Below are 21,950 nucleotides of genomic sequence, written 5' to 3' on the forward strand. Positions count from 1 at the left end.
GGTGAGAGAGGTGTGTTGAAGTCACCCATAATTATTGTGTTGTGGTCTATTTGATTCTTGAACTTGAGGAGAATTTGTTTTATGAACGTCGCAGCACCATTATTTGGTGCATAAATATTGATAATTGTTATGTCTTGTTGGTGAATGGTTCCTTTTAACAGTATATAATGTCCTTCCTTATCCCTTTTGATTAACTTAGTCTTGAAGTCGATTTTATTCGACTTTATGAGGATGGCCACCCCTGCTTGCTTACGAGGACTGTGTGCATGGTATATTTTTTCCCAACCTTTCACCTTCAGCCTGTGCATGTCTTTTCCAATCAGATGTGTCTCCTGGAGGCAGCATATTGTTGGATTTGTTTTTTTAATCCATGTTACCAGCCTATGTTGCTTTATTGGAGAGTTTAAACCATTAACGTTTAGAGTTACTATTGATATATGGTTTGTACTTCCAGCCATGTTTGATTATTTATCTTCTTTTTTTTTTTTAATTTAGTTTGTTTCTCCATGGTTAGCTTTCCCCCCGCCCTCTGTCTTTATAGAGGCACTTCCCACTGATGGTTTTGGTTATTGTTTTTCATTTCTTCCTCGTGTAGTGTTTTGCTCAAGATGCTTTGCAATGCTGGTTTTCTGGCTGCAAATTCTTTTAGCTTTTTTTATCCTGAAAGATTTTTATTTTGTTGTCATACCTGAAGCTTAATTTTGCTGGATACAGAATTCTTGGTTGGCATCCATTGTCTTTCAGTGTTTGAAATACGTTGTTCCAGGATCTTCTCGCTTTCAGCATCTGTGATGAAAAATCCGTTGTTAGCCTTATTGGTTTACCCCTGAATGTAATAAAAATATGGAACGCTTCACGAATTTGCATGTCATCCTTGCGCAGGGGCCATGCTAATCTACTCTATATCGTTCCAATTTTAGTATATGTGCTGCCAAAGCGAGCACTGGCTTTGAATTTGTGATCCTCCTATCTCAGCCTCCCAAGCTGCTAGGATTACAGGCATGCATCACTGGGGCAGGGCAGGACAAAGTTTTGCTTTTTTGAAACTTGTTACTTCTAACATGCAGATAGAAAACCAGGCTAGGAGCATGTCCTAGATAGCTGTGCCCAGGCAATGTGGTCTTGTACCAAGTGCTACCCCACAGGTCCAATGAAGAGAGATGGAAAACATCCACAGAATGGACTTTGGAAAACATTCACAGAACATCAGGGGCAGGTCTCACAATCCTATCAGACATTCAGAGAAACTTGCAAGTTGCAGGTTTCTTTGGCAAACTTTTTCAGTGATACCATTGAGATTTATCTAAACCATGCATTGCCCATACATTTTTAAAGCAAAGTTGTGAAATGTGAGCTGTCAGCCTCTATTCCTTAGGAAGAAACAGCTGTCAGTAAAAACAGATGTGGTGGTTGCAACATTTAGATGAAATATTGATGACTTCTAAAGGGCCAGCTGTTAACCCCTATTCCTTTTGATTTTGGAATGATTCTGGTGGTTGGATTCTGCTCTAATTTCCCAAGGAACTAGGCATGGTGCAGTGTGTGTTCTGTCTGGAAGCTTTAAGAAGAACCTCCAAGCTCTCAGAGTCCCTAAGTCCTTAGAGCACCCTTGCAAGGTGAGAAATCAACCAAGGCTTTGCACCAAAATTCCCCACATTTGAGTCTCTTCTGGCCAGTTCTTATCTGACTTTTTTTTTCCTGATGTGCCAAAGGCTTATCAATGAAGCACATATGTAAGTTTATCCAGAGAGATATTGGTTTTCTTGACTAACGTGATTTCCTAGTATTCCACAGTGCTTTCAAGGGTCTGTTCTGGCTGTCTGGACTTTGTGCCTCTGATTCCCAGCCTGATGGAATGTTGCTCTGTCCTCTGTCTCTTTAGATTATGGCCATGCTCAAAACCCAGCACATAAGCTCCATTTTTTTTAAAAAGAACTTTTCCATGTGAAATTTACTTATTTTATCTGTAAGGGTCTGGCGAAGCGTCGGAGAAAGAGACCACCAAGTGACCATTCATGCAATTGGCAGAAGGGGATTTATTGAACCAGCATGCTGGGGCTCCGTGCCCACTCGAGAAGGGAAAGCAGCCCAGAGCCCTGAGCAGGGGCTGAGCACTGCTTAAGTACACTTTTTTTGGGATGGCGGGACTTTACATACATCACAGTCTCCTTTAACAAATCATCATACACTGCGGGAAAATCAAACAGCAACTCTGAGACATGATTAGTTCATTCATTGGTGGGAACAGGTCAGGCTGGAGTGATAGGTCATTCCTAAGGAGGGGGTTACATTCAAACTGATTGTTTTGGGCCTTGAATGCCTACGTGACAAGCTGCACAGGATCTTGGGCTATAAATCAACTAAATGGCCAGTAGGGCATTGTCTTAACTGCCTCAGGAATTTAACCCACGCTTTGCAGTTTAGAAGCAGGTTTACAATGCCTGGTCCTTTACATTTTAACTCAGGCTTTGCAGCTTAGAAACTTTACAATGCCCGGTCTTTTACACTTTAACTTCAATTTCTTTTACCCTTACACTTCTCTATACCATTATAATTTGGTGTCTATGGCCAAGATAGCATCTACTAATTTGCCCTGCTACTGAACTTGAAACATTTTGTGGAAGGGACTGTGAATTCACCTCTGTTGATGTATTTGTGTTTCCCTCACAGTCCCCCTTCTTCCAGTGCTCAGGACATTGCCTCCCCCCCCCTCAAAAAAAACTATTTACTGAGCCTTCTAGTGTGATTTTAACATGCAAAAGCTCATGTACTCTTCAAAACGACTCAAGAAATAGGTGCTATTTTTACCTCCACTTTACGTACTCTGAGCAATTCATCTATAAGAATTCATCCTATAAATAGATTTGTGCATATGAAACTGGCCCATATACAAGATTGCTCATTCCAGCACTGATTGGAATAAAGTGTGGAAGCTTAACTAGGGGACTGGCTAAACAAACTATGGAAAATTTACACAATGGAACACTCCTGTGGCTATTGGAAAGAATTAAACAACTCTGTGTGATCTGGTATGGAAGGTTTTCTAAGATGTATTTTTTAAAATTTTTTTTCTTAGTTGTAGTTGGACACAATAACTTTATTTTACTTATTTATTTTTATGTGGTGCTAAGGATGGAACCCAGCGTCTTACACATGCTAAGCAAGCGCTCTACTGCTGAGCCACTACCCTAGCCCCTAAGATGTATTTTTAAGTGGGGGAAAAAAAAGCAACCAAGTTGTATAGACAGTGTGCATAATATGTTACTATTTGTGTGAAAAGTAATATATTGGGGCATATATGTGCTTATTTATGCATAGATTATGTCCGGGAGCACATATGAGAAGCGGACAGCGCTTGTTACCTTTGGGGAGAGGAACTTGGGTTCAAATTGCTTTGGGTCAAACCACTTTGGTCTGATGATGCAGTCCCCACACCTCCAGATTGCAGGGGAGGTTATCCACCGTACAGTGTACTCCAGCTCCTTAAACTGGAACCATACCACCACTGACTCTGGCTATAAGAACTTTATTTTTAAATCTAATGGAGGTTAAGCTAGAGAAATAGGTGTGAGAGAATCACTCTGCAATTTAGCAAGATGCTAGAATTCTTTCCTTTTAATTAAAAACCCAACACTGAGGCTCTGAGGCAGCATATTAGACCACAGAAAGCGGGGGTCTGTTGTGCATGGTCAGAAATTTCTGAAGGCAAGTCCTATCAAAATGTTTAATTATGATCTACAAAGACCACGGACCTCTTGGACTTCTGTGGAGAGTGAAAGGAGACCCTCTGTGCACCCACTGGGGCTCCTCCTTTCCACTGCCCTGTCCCCTCATTTCTCGTTGGGCTGGGTGTGTGTGAAATTTTCCTCTGAAGGCCCTCCAGCTGAGCTGTCAACCTCCCAGGCTTTCATGCACAGTGATTGCTGCTATTTTTGTTATTTTCCATCTCTTTGATGCTATTCCATTGTCCCTCCTGTGGTTGCCCTTTTCTGATCTTCAGTATTTTAATTAATGTTGTTTAATTATACTTGGCCCCCTAAGGCTTTTTAAGGGTGAATTCAATGGAGGGGACTCAATGAATGAATTCTGCACACTTGTTATCAAGAGCTTCACACCCAGTCATTTCCAAGACATCAATAATGCCAAAGAAAGGGATGATGGGGGCATTTAGGAAGAAAAAAAGGCCCAAGAAATGACTAGTTTTTATTCCATGGTTCCAGCTCACAGGATGGGGTCACTCTACAGTTGGTATTTTAGTGGGAGCAACATTTAACCTCTACTCTCTTATGGTTTTCTGGTTGGGCTGGAGAATGAACATAAGACAGATCGACAGGAGATACACACAAGTTTTATGTGGCACAGGAGCCTTCGTAAGAAAACAAAGACCCCAAAATGCAGTTAAAGTTGAATACTTACATATAGAACTAGATAAAGAGTAGAAAACGGTGAAATCGTAATGAGGCAAAGGGGCTTTGTCCAGGGTGGTTTTGTGGTTGGAGAAGTGACGAGGAAGTTAAGGGTGAGTTCAGCAAGGTTTCTCTGTACAGATTTCTCTTGGCCTGAGCTTCCATCCTTGATGGTAAGAATGGCACTCTAAGGTTGTTCTTCTGATCTAAGAAGGATTTCCCATGGGAATTTCATCTCTTGCTTTAAAAAAGAAGGAAGGTCAAGTGTTCTTTTTGTAGTGGCTGTTTTGAGAGTGCCTTTATCTCAAAATAGTCAATATGCCAAAGTGACATATTTTGGGCTGGCATGTTCTGGACTCCCTCAGTATTAAACCTCATTCAGTTGTCTCTCTTTGGTGATGTTCATTGGTGACATTAACCCAAAGAGCCTAGAAGCAGACGGCGCCTCTTAGGGAAGGTCACATTCAATGGTGTCAGACTTTGTGCTGTGTCTCATCTTTGTTCATTTAAAGGTGATGTGTGTGGGGTAGTGTCAGATGCTGTGCCCTGGGTTTACCTCCAGCTCTCCCCTCACAGTGAGGAGAAGGCTCCTTCAGCATCTGTGGTTCAGCCCTTATCCCCAGAACCTACTCCCTGTTCTAATATCTTGTGGTTATGACTCAGTCTCAGGGTCTCTGAGCTGACCCAGCTTGACATCTTGAGTCCCCCTCAATGTCCTCAACCTCATTGACCTCTCTATCTGCTTTGATTCCACCTCAGATTTGCCATTTTTTCTTTAGACTGTGCCTACATCCACCCTTTCTTTACCTGTCCTCACCCATCACCTCAGTTGAGGCCTGAGTGGTCTTGCTGCTCATCTATCTCAGTCACAGTTTTCTTATCAGGCCCCTCCTTTTAAACACGTCCCAACCCAATATCTTGTGTTATTCCCATGAGATACTATCATGTTGTGTTGGTCAGCGTTGTATTGCCCTGAGGAAAATGCCTGACAAGAACAATGTATTTGGGGCTCACCATTTCAGAGGTCTCAGTTGGTGGTAGGCAGACTCTACTGCTCTGGGCCTGACGTGGGGCAGAATATCATGGCAGAAGGGTGTGGTGGAGGAAAACTGCTCACCTCCTGGCAGCCAAGAGACAGAAGAAGAAAGAGAAAGGGGCTGAGGAGAAAAATAAACCCTTCCTGGAACACCCCCAGTGACCTACTTTCTCTAATGATGTCCAACCTCCCAGTAGTTTATTCAGCTATCAGTAGATTAATAGATTATTCCACCATCAAATAGATTAATCCACTATGAGATCACATTTTTTGTGATACAATCATTGCCTAAAAATTGTATCTCTGAACCCTTCTACATTGGGGACTATGCTTTCTATACATGAGCTTCTCAGGAAGATTCTAGATCCAAACTATAACATATGGAGACTACTACCATGTTGAATCTCTGATTCTTTGAAAATATGCAAAGGTGACCAGTGAGAACAAGCAAAGGCTGCTCACCACCAAATCCAGCCCTCTACCTGTTTCTATAAACAAAATTTTGTTGGAACACAGCCATATTTGTTTACATATTGTCTATGTCTGCTCTGGTTCTACCATGGCAGAGTTGGGTAGTTCTAATAGAGACCCTACAGACTTCAAAGCCTAAAATATTTACTATATGACCTTTTACAGACAAAATTTTCTGATCCATGTAGTAGGGCAATGCTGGGTTGGAGCCAGCACAACTAACTTCAGTTCTGGCTCGGGCATTCTCCAGCTAGAATATTGAGGGAACCATTCTGGATTTCAGTTTCCTCCTCTATGGAACAGGGATAATAACCCCTCTGCACATGGCTTACGAAGATTTCAGTGAATAATATACACGAAAGCCCTTTATAAACTGCAGTCTGCTGTGTGAATCTTAGAATTTCCATTTCTTCCTTTCCTTTGAGCCTTTTGGATTGCTTTAGTTTCTTAATTTGATTTTCCTTGGTTATTTCTGTGACTGTGACTAGAGCTATTAAAACCTGCTATTTGCAAGCAGCGCTAATGCTAATTTTCTAGTCAACCTACCTTTCTGTGGCCTGTCAAATGACAAGGATATTTTAAAATAAGCATGGATTATGTAAAATAATTGGTTCATGAATGAAGCCCACAATAATATATTTTACTCCAAGAGTTAAAAATAATTCAGTTTATATATTCTCTGCTCAGTGAAGAAATTGCACCTGACTTATAACTATATTTAGATTCTCGATGCCTCCTTCTTTGGTCAACTGTTCTATTTGGTTCTAGGAGCAATTTTGTGCATGCATTCAGGAAGAGAGTCTGTAAGGACTCGCAGGAGGGTGTGCTGACCTGGGTCATTACTCAGATGCCAGGCATGCTGGCTGCTCAGGAGCTTAACTGGTGAGTATAAGAAACAGGGAATCTGATATGGCAGTGGAGAGCTCCAAGTTTCCCCAGGGGATGGAGAAACAAATAGCCCAGATTATGGGGTACAAAGAAATGTCATATATGTAGTCTTAATTTACGGTCCAGCCTCTCCCCACAGGACTGAGTAATTTGTAGAGATGGCAGGAATTGATGGAGGTTGCAAACTGGTGACTTTTGGGGCTGAGGAAAGCCTGCAGACTTGCTTTGTTTGGCTTACTTCATGGTGTGTATGTACTTTTTTTTTTTTTTTGGTGGGGGTGGGTACTGAGGATTGAACTCAGGGCACTCAAACACTATGCCACATTCCCAGAATGATTTTGTATTTTATTTAGAGACAGGGTCTCACTGAGTTGCTCAGTGCTTCACTAAGTTGCTGAGGCTGGCTTTGAACTCTCCATCCTCTCGCCTCAGCCTCCCGAGCTGCTGCGATTATAGGCGTGTGTCACCACACCCAGCTGTGTATGTGTGTCTTTTTATATATTATTTGAATGTCTTTAAATGAAGATGCTTGTTCTGCTTTAGTTCCTGTCTTTATAATAACTTTCTAATATGTAATGTATAGCTGCTTGGCTGCCTAAAAATTTGGATTTGACACATTCACAAAATAATGGTGGTCTCCATAGCCAGGTCAAACACAACATCTTGGCTTCTTTAGTTCCAGTGAGCTGCTGCAAGCCAGGGCGGATCATATAGCTCCTTCTCCTCCCCTTCTTTGAGGGGGAAGAGTTTGTTAAAGCCAGATAAGGAATCAGGGCTCCAACTGAATGGACAGATGTCCAGGCAGGACTGTAATATTTGCAGAGGGACCAGAGTAAGTCCAGGAAGTCAAGGAAGCCTGAACAGTTGGAAGGAGCCATGAGGTGAGAGTAAGCGTTGGTGCCATTTTTATGGACCCACACCCAGCTCCTGGACACACTGGGCATGGACTTGGGCTATATTCTTCTTGCAAGTGTCTCCTGCTGCTGGAGTTGACCTGCTACCTCTTGTTAGGCCTGGTCTGGATTATTCTTGGGAATCAGAATGCTGTAACCTCTGTTGAGAGACTTGGAGGTTTGCAAATGTTAGAAACAGGCTGCATTGTGCTGTGGATTAATGTTTTCCTTTCCTACTTTGTATCTTTCTTCCCTTCTCTTCATTTAGTAAAGAACCAAAATTGACTGTGTCTATGTGCACATAACGAGGAAAGATCAGGTATAGCAGGGTAGCCATAGACTTCATTATCATTTTTAGACTGGCTCAGCTTCTAGTCTGAGTATACTTCACACAATTGGAGAGAGCGGAAATCTCTGTTCCTCATTTTATTGGAAAATGATGAATGTAAGAGTCCATAATCTCTTTTTGTGCCCCAGATCCTTCTGTCAGTCAGCTAAAGATTATAAACTGTCTCTCTGAATTGAGATTTTAAAGGCATAAAGTAAAATACATGGGATTAATAGAGAAAACCAAGTACTAAAATAGTTATTGAAATATAATTACTCATCAAATACCAAATATAGTGTCAGGTCTATTAAATACCTTGATTTTAAAACAATGAGTGGTGTAAACAACATTTTGAAATAACTACAACAACTGTAATGCGATATGAAAGCATCTGTGATTTCTATTAGTGAAAGAGCCATAAATAATTTTATTACTACTGTGATTTATTCATAATTGATGGAAAAAGCTAAATTTCTGTGGGAGGTTAGTGAAAATAAAAATGTAGCTTTTTAGCCTATCTAATAAATGGATTCATAAGATGATTAAGAAATTTTTGCTAATGATTTCCCCTTAAGAAAGCTGCCAGTTTGGGCCTGTGGTATGTGTATTCTATCCTGTTCAGAAAAATATCTCCCAATTTTTATTTTGCTGACTGTTTTTAAGATGGATATCGAACTTTCTCTTTGGCGTCTATGGAGATGACACAATTTTTCTCATTAGCTTTATTAATATAATTGTATTAATGGGTTTCCTGATACTGAACTCCTTTTCCTGAGATTTATCTTCTCTGTTCCTCTTAGCCTGATTATAGCTGAACCTTCTTCCCTTTTACCCCAAGCATTTCTATCTTGATCAATTTGTGTGCCATTCCTATCAGTTTCTCCTCACTGCAGAGTCTGTCCTTATTCTAAGATTTTGAACCACCCTTATCCTTTCAGAATTCCATCATGACCCCTGACAGCTCACCTACAAGTCAGAACCTGAGAGGCCCCATCCAGTTTGACCATTGTTTGCATTGTGGCCAAAGATCCTCAGGTCTGAGCAGATCCTTTCCTTTTGGGGGTGATTGCTAGATTTTTTAGCTTTTAGGGTCACCAGATATCCTTGTTTGCCCTGGGTTGCTTCCACACCACTCACACTCATGTTGATGCTGTTGATTTGGACCTACCTGCCCATATCCTGAGGTTCTTAGGAATATTTATTAGCTAATCAGATTTCTATTACTGTAATAATTACTTGAGATAATTCATTTAAAAAGGAGGAAAGGTTGATTTTAGCTCATAGTTTCAGTGATTTTTGTTGATAGATGCTTGATCCCTTTGCCTTTGGGCCTTTGGAGAGGCAAAACATCATGGTGGAGAACATGTGGTGGAGCAAGCCACTCACCTCATGGTGGCCAGACATGAAGAAGAGACCAGAATACCATAATTCTTTTCAAGGGCACTACGTCAATGACCTAACTTTATACCACTAGGTTCTAGAGGCTCCTTCCAAAGATGCTACCACCTCCCAATAGCACCACAGACTGGGGACCAAGCCTTTAATACATGGGCCTTTGTGATATGCTTATACAAACCATAGCAGCCATCTTAATTTAAGATGTCATCCATGGGTTTCAATCTTTCTGTCTCTCTGTCTCTGTTTCTCTCTTTAATAGAGATTATAGAAAATCTACCTTTAGCCCACAGCTTGGCAGCTGATGAGGTCTTAATTACCATTTTAAATTCTTTGGTGTGCATTGGTCCAGTTAAGCTTTCTATTCTTCTTGGACTTTTTCTTTCATTTTTTTTTCCATTTCATCATGCTTTCCAAATATATTTCCATTACATGTTGAATATCTCTTTGAATGTGTGTTTGTGTGTGTGCTATTTCCTCTTCTTGTTTTATTCACTTCATCCTTTCTCTGTCTGTCTCATGTCACAAGATATCTTTCTTCAACTCAATAGCTTTATTGACTAGTTGATAATCTCTACTATTTTCTATTGAATTGTTTGCATCTAACATTTGTTATTTCCATTGTTCATCATACTATTTTATAGTCATAGTAAAAAGCTAAAAGCAACCTAAATGTCCGTCAATAGAAATTCAATAACTTATGGTATAGCAACTAATTACAATATATCAATTTAATAGAATGACCCTTCTAACCCCAGGGTCTCTAAATTTGGTAAATTTACAATGATTTGGCCCTTATACTTTTTTTTTTTTTAAGATTCACAGATGACTCTGATTTACCTACAAGATTAAGTACCATGGGTATAAGGGTTTCAAATATTCTAAAAAGTGGATTAATTCTAACCCCCTGATCACACCTTATAAAAGGACCTTCTAAATTAGGGACTGTCAAACTCCACCTCACACGACCATATGCCAAGTTAATCTTCTGCCTGTTTTTGTTGACATACAAGCTAAGAAGATATTTTATGTTTTGAAATGGTTTCAAAAAAGCAAAAAAGGGCTAGGCATGGTGGCTCATGCCTGTAATCCCAGCAGCTCGGGAGGCTGAGGCAGGAGGACTGCGAGTTCAAAGCCAGCCTCAGCAATATATTGAGGCACTTAGCAACTCAGTGAGACCTGGTCTCTAAATAAAAAAATTTAACAAAAGGGGTGGGGATGTGGCTCAGTGGTTGAACATCCCTGGGTTCAATTCTCAGTTCAAAAAAAAAAAAGCAAAAAAGGAATAATACTTCATGATGTATTAAAATTATATGAAACTCCCTGTTATCCCAATTACTCAGGAGGGTAAAGCAGGAAGACTGTCGACGAGAACCTGTCTCAAAATAAAAAATAGAAAGAACTGTGGATGTGGCTCAGGGGTGGCTCACTCTTGGGTTCAGTCCCTAGTAACACAAAAAATTACATGAAATTCAAGTTTTAGAGTTTATAAATAAGATTATATTAAAGCACAGCCACATCCATCTATTTATTTACCATGACTGCTTTTGTGCTACAACAATAGAATTAAGTGACTATGACAAATACTGAGTGGTCCATAAGCTTAAAATATTTACTCTCTGGCTCTTTACATAAAAAATTTACTGACCCCATTTCAAATAATGTCTTACTCCTGTCCTTGACTTGACAATAGTTATCTGTGTCATTGCGTGTGTGTGTGTGTGTGTGTGTGTTTATGTAGGAAGACAGGGATTCTTCCTTAGTTTGTGGTTGAAAATAAAAATAGATCATCCTGCTGTGAGCCAAAAGTTCAAATATGTTTCCTCTTATCAACTACATAAACCCAAGGAAAGTTCATAAAATAGTTACCTGGACCCATGGAAGAAGAGCAAAATTCTACTTTTGTTATTTTGAACAAACCACCCAAAAAGGAATTTGACAAAAAAAATTAATAAGTTTCAAACTGAAGACAAAGTTGCCTAATCATGTAGGTCATCCAGTCTTCAGGACTTGAATAAAGAGCTTTTAAGGCCACATGTGACCAGATCTGCAAGTTCCTTTATGTCACCAAAACCACATAGAGAAATTGCATGAAGAGTTACATGAAAGGATGATTCTTCAATGTCTTATTTCAGCTACTCATTGCCTCTATTCAGGATTCTACCAACTTCTAAATGTAAGCTACTTGTTTTATTTATGTTGTAACATTGCTCTTCGGATTGGATGTTGGGCATTCAATTGGCTCCCTCCTTCACCAGAGTTCAAACTCTTGTTGGCTTCCCCCCTGACCCCCGCCTTCAGCCACATTGTTGAGAACTCTGCTTGTTTCTCCTCTACGTTGGCCCTACTTCAACATCACTGCCCTCACAATAGCCACTCCCATGATGCTTAACAGGTGGAACATGAAAACTGATAGAGTGTAATATATAGAATATTATAGTTGAAAGTTTAATATCAATCACTTAGAATGGGGGTTGCAAGATGGAAGAGAGCTGAAGTCCAGGATCAACGCTATTAAAAGGCAGGAAATAATCAGGAGCATAAATGCAGATTTGGTGCATTTTCTATCACACACTAATGGGATGTTGGCAGAACCTGTGGACATACAATCATGAGAGCTGCTAGTAAAAGCCTGAAACACAGAGTATGATGCAGCTGAAGATTGGCAGAAGGAGGGGAGAGAAGGAGATGGAAAGGGTGGCACAGAAAAGAGAAGTCTCTTGGGAGGTGGTGGTTGTGCCTTGTATGAAAAGTAATCAGAGGTGAAATAAGAAGGAGAATTTGGATTCTGATTACCTCGCCTCTAGAAGTATCTCTCACCTCTGTGTTGGTATTTATCAAGAGATGTGAAGCCACTTTGGGGATCAAAGAAAATCATTCTGAAAAATTGTCTCACATAGCTCTTAGCATTCAGCAGGCCCTCCCTGTGGTGTACCTCACCTTCTCTCAACTCCTACATTATAACTAGTGCTGTGTCACCTTCACAGTTCCCTCAGAGGCTATGGAATCCTAGGCTGAGTCCATCAAGAAGGTCTGACTTTGGGCTTTGATGTTTTATTGGAAAGTAACAGAAATTAAAACAGTTTGGCGTCAGTGATTTCTTTCATGGAGCAGACAAGGAGAGAGGCATTTTAACTTAGTTAGATTCTTCTATAGTCAAAACATATATCCCTACAATCTATTATGAACTATCCAAGAAGCATGGGAAAATTATTATTAAATAAATAAAATTTAAATGCATTGAATTTTTATATAATAAAGATCACATAATTATTGCTAAATAAAATGCTTTATTTTCTTTTGCTACTGTAAGGTCCTTGCTTAGCATGTGGGTGACCATCTTAAGTGACAGCTGCCATTTTCTCGCCCAATGATATTTCTGTGAAAGGCTCACTACTCCCTCATACCAACCCAACCCTTTACCTCCCGCATTCTTTCCTGCCCAAGGGCACATCACCACTCCTTCATACCAACCCCACCCTTAAACCGGCTGCATTAGGATCCATCAGTTCTGTCCCTGAGCCTGATCATAAAAGCCCCCAAATCCAAGCCTGTCTTGCCTCTCTCTGTCTATGGAGAGATGTGCCTTTATTTGTCAGCTCTGACAAATAAACTCTTGTGTGTATCTCTGCCTGGTCTCCATCTTTCATTTCTTGCTCGCCCATCTCCCACTTCCTCGTTTTCTTTTCAGCTACCCTTCCATGCTTCCCAGGTTTTGAGGCACAAAATCTGTGGCATGTTAAAGCCATGTGTACCCAAAGAGCACTGATAGTGATAGAGTTTTGGACATGGAAAACCTGCCCAGGCATGCGGATTCTCACAGCCAGAAACTGTCTTCTGTGTGAATTGTCTCCTGCACCTTCTAGGAGGGGGCCTCCTACTCTGCTGGGGGTAGCACAAGATTACTTTTTGCTGGAAACCTTCTTGACTTCCCAGGAGTCAGCATGCCAGAATTCTGGGCTCCCAGGATCCTCTGAGCTTTATTCCATTACAGCATCAAACCCAGTGTATTGTGATTACCTAGTTTTGTGTTCCTGTCTTCCTCTTGGAGGAAAAGCTCCATCTCTTATTTGTCACTTTATTATTATTTTTTACATCTCAAACTATAATGTGCAAAGCAATCACCAGAGGGTCTGGTTTAAATGCAGAGTCTGATTTGGCAGGTGATACTCCCAAGGGATGCTGAAGCTGCTGGTCCAGGAATCACACCCTGGGTAATCAAGTCTGAATGCTTAATGTTGCTCAGGATAAAGTAGATGTCAGAGCATAAGTGGTCTAGGATCAAGTACAGTGTCAAATCTCAAACCTCTTTGAGAGCTATAACACATTCATTAAAATATTAGGAGCATATGTAGCTACTGTTTTTTAATAGACATACTATTGCACTTTTGGCTACTAGAATAGCTGAAAAGTAAGACACAGACTGGATCTATATGGATTTAAAAACAAGAACAAGAACAACAAAATACAAGGAACCATCCAAACAAATAGAAAACTACAAAAAATCACAACAAAAATAGAAAACATAAACAGCTTGGCTGGCTTTTTTCCCCTTTCCATTAGCTGATTAAATTGGCTTTATACTTTGACCCTGGAAAGTGGTGTTTATTTGGATATATTGGTAGAAGTTTGAATACTAGCATTTCATATCTGTCCAACTTTTAAAGGACATTCCCCTCTAAAATTGATTCTAAGTTAATCCTCAAGCCAGAAGTGAGCCTCCTACAGTGATTAGAGCCAGCTTATTTATTATGTGATTTCCCTACTCTCATGCATCCACATTAAGTGAACTTAAGATCTAAAGGAAAGTATCAATTTGCAGGTGGGATTTACTGACTTAAAATGAGGACCTGGAAAGAAAAGATCTCTAATTGCTCCTCCTCGGGTACCTGAAGATTGGACATACTTAAACTCTCTGACACTAATTTGAAGTCCAACCTCATGTTCCTAGCCCTGCCAATGATTTTTCCAATGGGAAACTGGCACATTCTCCCTTGGTTGATGCTGCAGATGGATGAACACCTCTTAGAGATGTGGAGCTTGGCAAACCATCCTGGATGGTGAAATCCTATTGACACCATTCAGCCCTGCCTTTCTTGTAGGACTTCAATAGTGGGCTTCAATGGGCAGAGACTCAGTTTGGGCTCAGTGGTTAATAGGGTAAGTGATGGAGTCAAATCCCCTGGATTCAAATTCTGGCTCTGCCACTTGCTTTGGAGAATTTGTTTTAAAGTCTCTTTTCCTCAATTTCCTTATTTATAAATGAGGGCACCCTGTAAGTTCCCACCTGCTGGATGGCTGTGGAGAATAACTGAAATAATCAATACAAACCACTTAGCACAGTGCCTGGCATAGGAAACACTCAGAAAGTGATAACTGTTTTGATTACTTTCTGGATTTTGGCTGCTTAAGTGGAGGTTTAGATGTGCTACAGCTGCTGCTGCCAGGAGTGGAATTAATCAGATGCTTTTAGTAAGTAACAGAAAACTTGACTCACAGTGACTTATCAGTAAAGGCATTTATTATTTCACATAATGAGAAGTTTAATTTAGGACAGGCTCCAGGGTTGGATCATTTGGTGTCCTAGTGTTGTTATCTAGGACACAGGCTCTCTTTGTCTCTCTTCTGCACCAACCTGAGGTGTTGGCTTGGTCTTCAGGCTGGTTCCCCTCATGGTTGCAAGATGGTGGCCAATAGCATTCAGGACATATATATTCTTTGGTCACATCTAGCTGGAGAGTTTGACTGAAGCTGTCTCCCTGGACCTTGGAATGCTATGATTTCCTTTCAGTGTAATGAGATCAGCCAAGGCTGGGTGTTACCCCGAACCACTAACAACTTCTCAGGGGATGATACATCACTTAATGCAAGAATCTCAAAGTTGCCCAAATATAAGAACCGCCTGCAACTTAAAAACAGCATACTACAGGGACACAGCTATATCAATGTTTATAGCAGCATAATTCACAATAGCTAAATTGTGGAACCAACCCAGATGCCCTTCAGTAGATGAATGGATAGGGAAATTTTGGTATATATGCACAATGGAACATTACTCAGCATTAAAAGAGAATAAAATCATGGCATTTGCAGGTAAATGAATGAAGTTGGAGAAGATAATGCTAAGTGAAATTAGCCAATCCCCCCCCCCCCCAAAAGAGGTCAAATCTTTTCTTTGATATAAGGATGCTGACTCATAATGGCAATCTGAGGGGTAATCAGTAATGGGAGGTTTGGAGGAACTTTAGATAGGGCAAAAGGGAGGGAGGGGAAGGGAGGAGAAAGGGGTAGGAATGATGGTGGAATGAGTTAGACATCATTACCCTAAGTACATGTATGAAGACACGAAAAGTGAAAATACTTTGTATACAGTGACTTGAAAATTGTGCTCTATATGTGTAATATGAAATGAATTGCATTCTGCCTTCATGTATAACAAATTAGAATAAATAAATAATTTTAAAAAGAATTGCCTGCAGAACTTATAAAATTCAGTTTTTTCAACCTGTCCTGAGTTGAGTGAGGTTCCTGTTATGTTAGATATGAGATGTCCCTCAAAGGCTCATGTGTAAGATAATACAGGAATGTTTCAGGGGTAAAATGATTAAATTATGAGAGTTGTAACCTAATCAGTGGCGTAAACCACTGACATGAATCAACTGGTGCTGACCATAGACAAGGTAGGGTGTGGCTGGAGGCAGTAGGCCAAGGGGACATGATTTCAGGTTTATATTTTGTCTCTGGTGAGCAGGGCTCTTTCTTTTTACTCCCTGGTTGCCATCTCCTGAGCTACTTTCCTCTGCCGTACCTTTTCATCATGATCTGAGTCCTCACGTTGGACCCAGAGCTATGGAATTGGCTGACCATGGATGGGATCTCTGAATCTATGAGCCAAAATAAACTTTTCCTCCTCTAAGTTGCTCTTGTCAGGTATTTTGACCACTGCAATGAAAAGCTGACTAAAACACTCCCCATCTCCAGGAACTCCTTGGACATCTTCTGTTGACAGACCTGTGAGCAGAGAGCATGGTTCACAGGTGGATACCAGGGGACCTGATTTGATAGGGATGGGATCTAGGCTTATTCATTTCAATGAGCTCTGGGTAATAAAGGGGATGCAATGAAAAGGAAATATTAGGCCTGAGGATGATCTGAGGTAGGCTAGAAGAAATAAAAAGAACATAGAAAGGAGATAAAAAGAAGGACAGGAACTCTAATTTGAATCAGAAGTTCCTCAGACTTTTCCAGGCCTGTCATTTCCCCAGTCAGTCCTTCTCCCAGGCCTGTGGCTCCAAAATTTCTAGAAAAATCTCTAAGCCATAGAGATTTCCCATAGGATTACCATAAAATTATCTACTTATAAAAATTAACTTGTGCACTGTCAGTTATCCCACTAATAAATAGAATAAGCAAAGAGAGATTTGAAATTTTAAGAAGCCTATAATTTAGGGTACTTTCCAGCATTATTGGATGATCAGACAATGTAGACCACATCAGGATCCTGAGAATGGCTAGACCACCACAAACCATCTCGTGATCATGAGGTTGATGTCATCCCCATATGCTTTCCCTACCCACCCTTCAACAAGTTTCCTTTAAAAAAGGAGCTGGGAGCCACCAAAGTGTGTCTGTCGTGCTGAAGATGGCCTGCATTCTCCTTTGAGTGCATTTTCCTTGCTTTATCCCCAGGTACCCATCTGTTGAGATGCCCACATCCTCCCTTGAGTGTGTGTTTCTTGCTTTATCCCCCAAAGGCGTCTCTTTCTTGAGATGGTCCACATTTTTCTTTAAATGTGTATCTGCTTTCCTGAATAAATCAGTCTCTTTCCCTCTGTCTCTCTCTCTGACTGGCACATGCTGAAATTCTATTCTATCACTTGTCAAGGACCCTGCTTGTCCTGAGTTGAGGTCCCCTTTTGAAATTTCTCAGACGTCTTCTGGTGACAGACACACAAGCACAGAGCATTATGGATAGGGAGATACCAGAATAAAATCAGAAATGATTTCCCTTTGCTAGGAAGGAAGAAGGTGGAATGTCAAAAATAGTACCCTCTGTAGGAATATTTAAAAGGTCAATGACCCATACTGGAATCCACTGAAGAGTAGTAGAACAGCTTATGAATGCCAAAGGCCCTTCAATCACTCCCACCCTCCCTAAATATCTTTTATTGACTACTTCTAAAGGCCAGGGACTATGATAACTGCAGTAAATGGGCTCCTTCAAGCTGCTCACAGAGTGGTGGGGCAGACAGGAGGATCGTTTTGTTGTTTTTAAGACGTAAGATGACCATGCATATGACAAAGTGGGAAGAAGGAGGAAATCACCTGCTCACACTTTCGTCTCAGATTGCTAAAAGGCCCTCCAGGAGCACAAAGAATCTGAACTTGACCACTCTCAAGTGCTTTGTCTTCTGATTTCTAAAGATGAATCATCTCAAAGCAACAGAGAGAGCAGAGTTCTACTGTTGGAGCAGCAGAAGCAGAAAGGCCAACAATTCTGTCATTGCCCCTGAAGAGAAGAAGACTCTTGGTGTGGTACTTGATTGGCTGCCCCTGGTGCTGATCAGTCTCAACTCCAACTCCCTGGGCAATGTGAAAGTATGGGGGTGAAAATGTTTTGCAAACCATGAATCACTGTGCACACCTGATGGATAGTGATTATTAAAATAGAACACTGTGCATTATTAATATAGAGAAATCAGTCTTGCTCCGTCTCAGTCTGACTCATGGACTGGGGATGACAAATATAGAGGAAAGAGGTCAACTGTGTATTACAGACATTTCTAATTCACCTCTTGTCTGAAAGTGTCCTCCCAAAACAGACAACAAGCACCACCGATTAAGTAACAATAGTAGTAATAATTATGAGACCTTATGGCTCCTGAATGCTTTATACCTTCAAAAGGCTTATAGACAAATGATCTCACTTGATGTGGAATCTGGTGATGTCTGATGGTCTGAAGCTCAGAATCCTTCAGTGTGGACTGTCTGACACCTCTGTGTGATGCATTTGTACCCTGCTGCAAGGAAATGTCATGTCTCCTCCCCTATCTCCCCCTTCCTCAAACACACAGCTGTCCATCTTCTCTTTATTGCTGCTGTTTTGTTTTAAAATAACTTCTTCAAGCTATCTGCTCAGACAATCTGTTTCTAACATTGTCTCCTCCACTGATTTCCCTTGACAATTTCAATACCATGTCAAATTCATCCCAGACTAGAAATATATGAACCAGGGATATATTTAATATGAAAAGAGACTTTGGGTATAAAATACCTGCCTTTGCTAAAAATCACAGTTTAGCAAATGATGTTTGACAAGAAGTAAAGAAAGAAAAGGATATGTGTGCCCTTTAAACATCTTCCTTTCCTAGAAGGTACTTGGATCTGCTTCCTTTATGGCTTCAAGTCTCCAGGGAGACAGTCTGACAAGTGCTTGTTCTGAGCTCCCTGTGTGTTGACTTTCAGGACATATCACTTCCCATCTTAACCCATATGTATTCATTTCACTGAAGGGCACAGACTCTGGAGACTTCCTGCATGAGATTTCCTTCCATAACTCCAAAATGTCAAACGGACCTACCTGTCAGATGATGGGGCAGGGGTGGTACCTAGAGGTCCAGAACATTCAGCTTCAGGAAACCAAGGGATGTAGAGGAGTGGAGGTCAGGAATTATGGGAAAATCCCAGGCCTCTGCTAATGAGCTGTGCAGTTAGATGCGTTATATAACCTCTGTGAGCTTCTGTGTACTAGTCTGATAATTACTGACCCTCTCTTCTGGACCATAGATCTCAAATACCTGGATGAATTTGAGAGTCAGGGAGCAATGCAAACCACAAGCTGTACAGAATCACCTTAGAGCAGAGGCTTCAAAGGAATCCTTAACTCTAACTCCTGTTTCTTGCCTTAACTTTTCTTCTTATCATGATGCTGCTTAATGAACAGGGAGGCACCCTGACTCTGCACCCACCTGTTTATTACCCATGATGAACCCACAGTACCTGCAAGTTCTATGCAAGTCCTATTGGATTGGCATGTATATATAAGATCACAATTCCCTCCTTCCTTTGTTCTTTCTAATTATGATCTTTAGTTCCCCCTGTTAGCATCTTATCTGGGGAACCTCATAGTGCTGTTGATCCATGTCCATGAGATCTATACCCCCGTTTCCTCTCAAGGTGGGAGGCCTGTCCTGTTCTAGATGGTGCGCTGTCTTGTCTTTATGGAAACTCTACTATGCCCTGCTGTGAAAACAATGCCAGATATTATAAGCTGTTGGTCCTTGAACAAGCCAGCAAATGTATGTGTGCATGTGTGTGTGTACATATGTGTGCATGCACATGTGCACATACGTGTGCACGCATGTGTGCGTGCATGTGTGCTTTCTGATTTATGATTGGGCATAATCCTATTTCCTCAATTTAGTCCACACATTTCTAAAATATGAATTGACTTTGAAACATACTAATATCTGTTATTGTTCATTTTACTCTTCCTAAATAGGTATAGTAATGTTTCTTCAGTCCTAAGTTTGTAATATATGAGCTTCAATGAGATAATGCATGTAAATCCCCTGACAGAGATACGCAGGGCTGCTATCAGGAGGAAGGATATCAACAGTGTTGAAAATCATCAGAGACATCATGTGTTAGCTCTGGATTTCCTCAGGGGGTGTTTTAGCTTTTTGGAACAATGCAAATACATTTTCTAGGCACATATTTCCGATTGCTGGCCAGAAGTTTTCACCAGTTTGTTTCTAACTGAAAACGTCCAAAGTTAAGTTAATATTTAATTTAAAATTTAATAGTCCTAGCCTAGAATTCTTTAGAGCTTTACAATCTCAAACTTTAGAGTTTGCAAACCAGTAGTCTGTGCATTTCATCTGGGTCACAGAAATGGCCCACAGAGAGTTCTTGAAAAAGTAAATATTGTCAGCTATTATAAATAAATAGCATTTACATTAAAAAACCTGTATTTCTGGAGCAGATCAGGCGATACCAGGCTCCTGTGGCAGGTATTGGTTGGCCCAATTTGCACTTCAGATGGCCATGTGCCCTCCAACTGACCACAGTGTCTACCACTCCCTGTTGTATCCTTGCTGTAGAAAACCAAGCATTAGATACTATTTAACTGCTGCATGAGTCTATGAAACAAGAGGGAAGCCAAGATGAGACAACAGTGTGAAAAGAGCTGGTAAAGTTAAGAAAAGAATGAAAGATACAAGCTTGGCTGTAAAGACAAGATTAGATGGACTAATGAGCAGAAGAGAGAGAACTAAATTCATGATGTGGAAGAAAAGCTTGGGAAACATTTCCTGATGGTAACAGAAAGAAAAAAAATAACCAGTGAGGAAATGACAACAATAAAAGACAGATAACAGATATCAGTGTAGAAATACTTGATGGTTCTGAGAGAAGGCAGGTGAAATCCAACAGAAGATGTCAAGACATCACAAAAGAAAATTTGCCTGAATCTACATACCAAAAGAGCCCTCTAAATTCCAGATGATATTAATAAAACCAGTATGTAGACATATATCCTGGGGGAAATCCTGAATTTCAATCATGGAAAAAGAATGTTATGTGTATCTAAAAGGGAAAAAAAAACTTGCCAAAAAACCCCCAAAACAAAAAAACTGAGGCTTGCTGCAGAAACTTCTTCTCCAATCCTGAGTACCACACATTGTAATTGTACAGGTGCTGTAACAAAGGACCATAGATTGGGTGGTGTAGACAAAGGAATTTTACTTCTCACAGATCTAGAAGCTGAAAAGTCCAAGATAAAGGTGCCGGACAACTCAGTTCCTGGGGAGGGCCCTCTTCCTGGTTTGCAGTTGGACACCGTTCTTTGTCCTTATGTGGCAGAAGGAGACAACATCTCTCCCGTGTCTCTTTTTTTTTATGGCACTAATTCCATTCAAGAGCGCGCCGCCCTCATGACCTAATTTTCTCCCAAGAGCCCCTCTTTCAAAGGGGAGATTAGAGCTTTAACACATGAATTTGGGTTTGGGGGGACATATAGAACAAAAAGATAGCACAATGGGTATGATTTGGTGGAAAACTATCCCACTATGTGCCAAGTTATCATTTATGTGTCAAGGACACAATAAAACATTATGGGAAAAGCATGCTCTGGGAGGTTTTACTAATCCACACTTAGGTAACTTTAGGAAACTGCGGGTTAACAAACTTAAGTATATTTCTTTACTTGAGCATACTCAGAAACTTTATTATGGTCATACACATTGTGAGTTTTAAAAGGTCATAGACCACCTTTCACAAACTTACTTGATAATATAATCCTTTTGCAAAGCCCATATTTATTAATGTCTACCAGAAGAGTATTCAATGGAATGTGGTTTAGGATATAATTATTTAGACAGGCACCAAAAAAACCTTTGATAAAATTCAATGTTAATGCCTAATAAAAAATTTTAATAATCTTAAAAACATGAGAAAAACCTATTTCTAATATGGAACCAAATGTACAAATAATGATGAAATACCATGAAAATCATGGGTAAGGATGATTGTGA

The 21,950-nt window shown here is 40.4% G+C and overlaps 1 non-coding gene across 1 annotated transcript; it reads right to left on the reverse strand.

The window, feature by feature from the left end:
• Positions 1–837: 837 nt before the first annotated feature.
• LOC124081776 (U6 spliceosomal RNA) lies at positions 838–944 on the reverse strand. The gene has a single exon (XR_006848116.1). It is a non-coding gene; the product is annotated as a U6 spliceosomal RNA (small nuclear RNA).
• Positions 945–21,950: the final 21,006 nt, after the last annotated feature.

This window comes from Marmota monax, unplaced genomic scaffold (assembly GCF_021218885.2).
Source record: "Marmota monax isolate L192 unplaced genomic scaffold, Marmota_monax_Labrador192_F-V1.1 WCK01_AAM20220418_F8-fsc00111, whole genome shotgun sequence".
NCBI lineage: Eukaryota > Metazoa > Chordata > Mammalia > Rodentia > Sciuridae > Marmota > Marmota monax.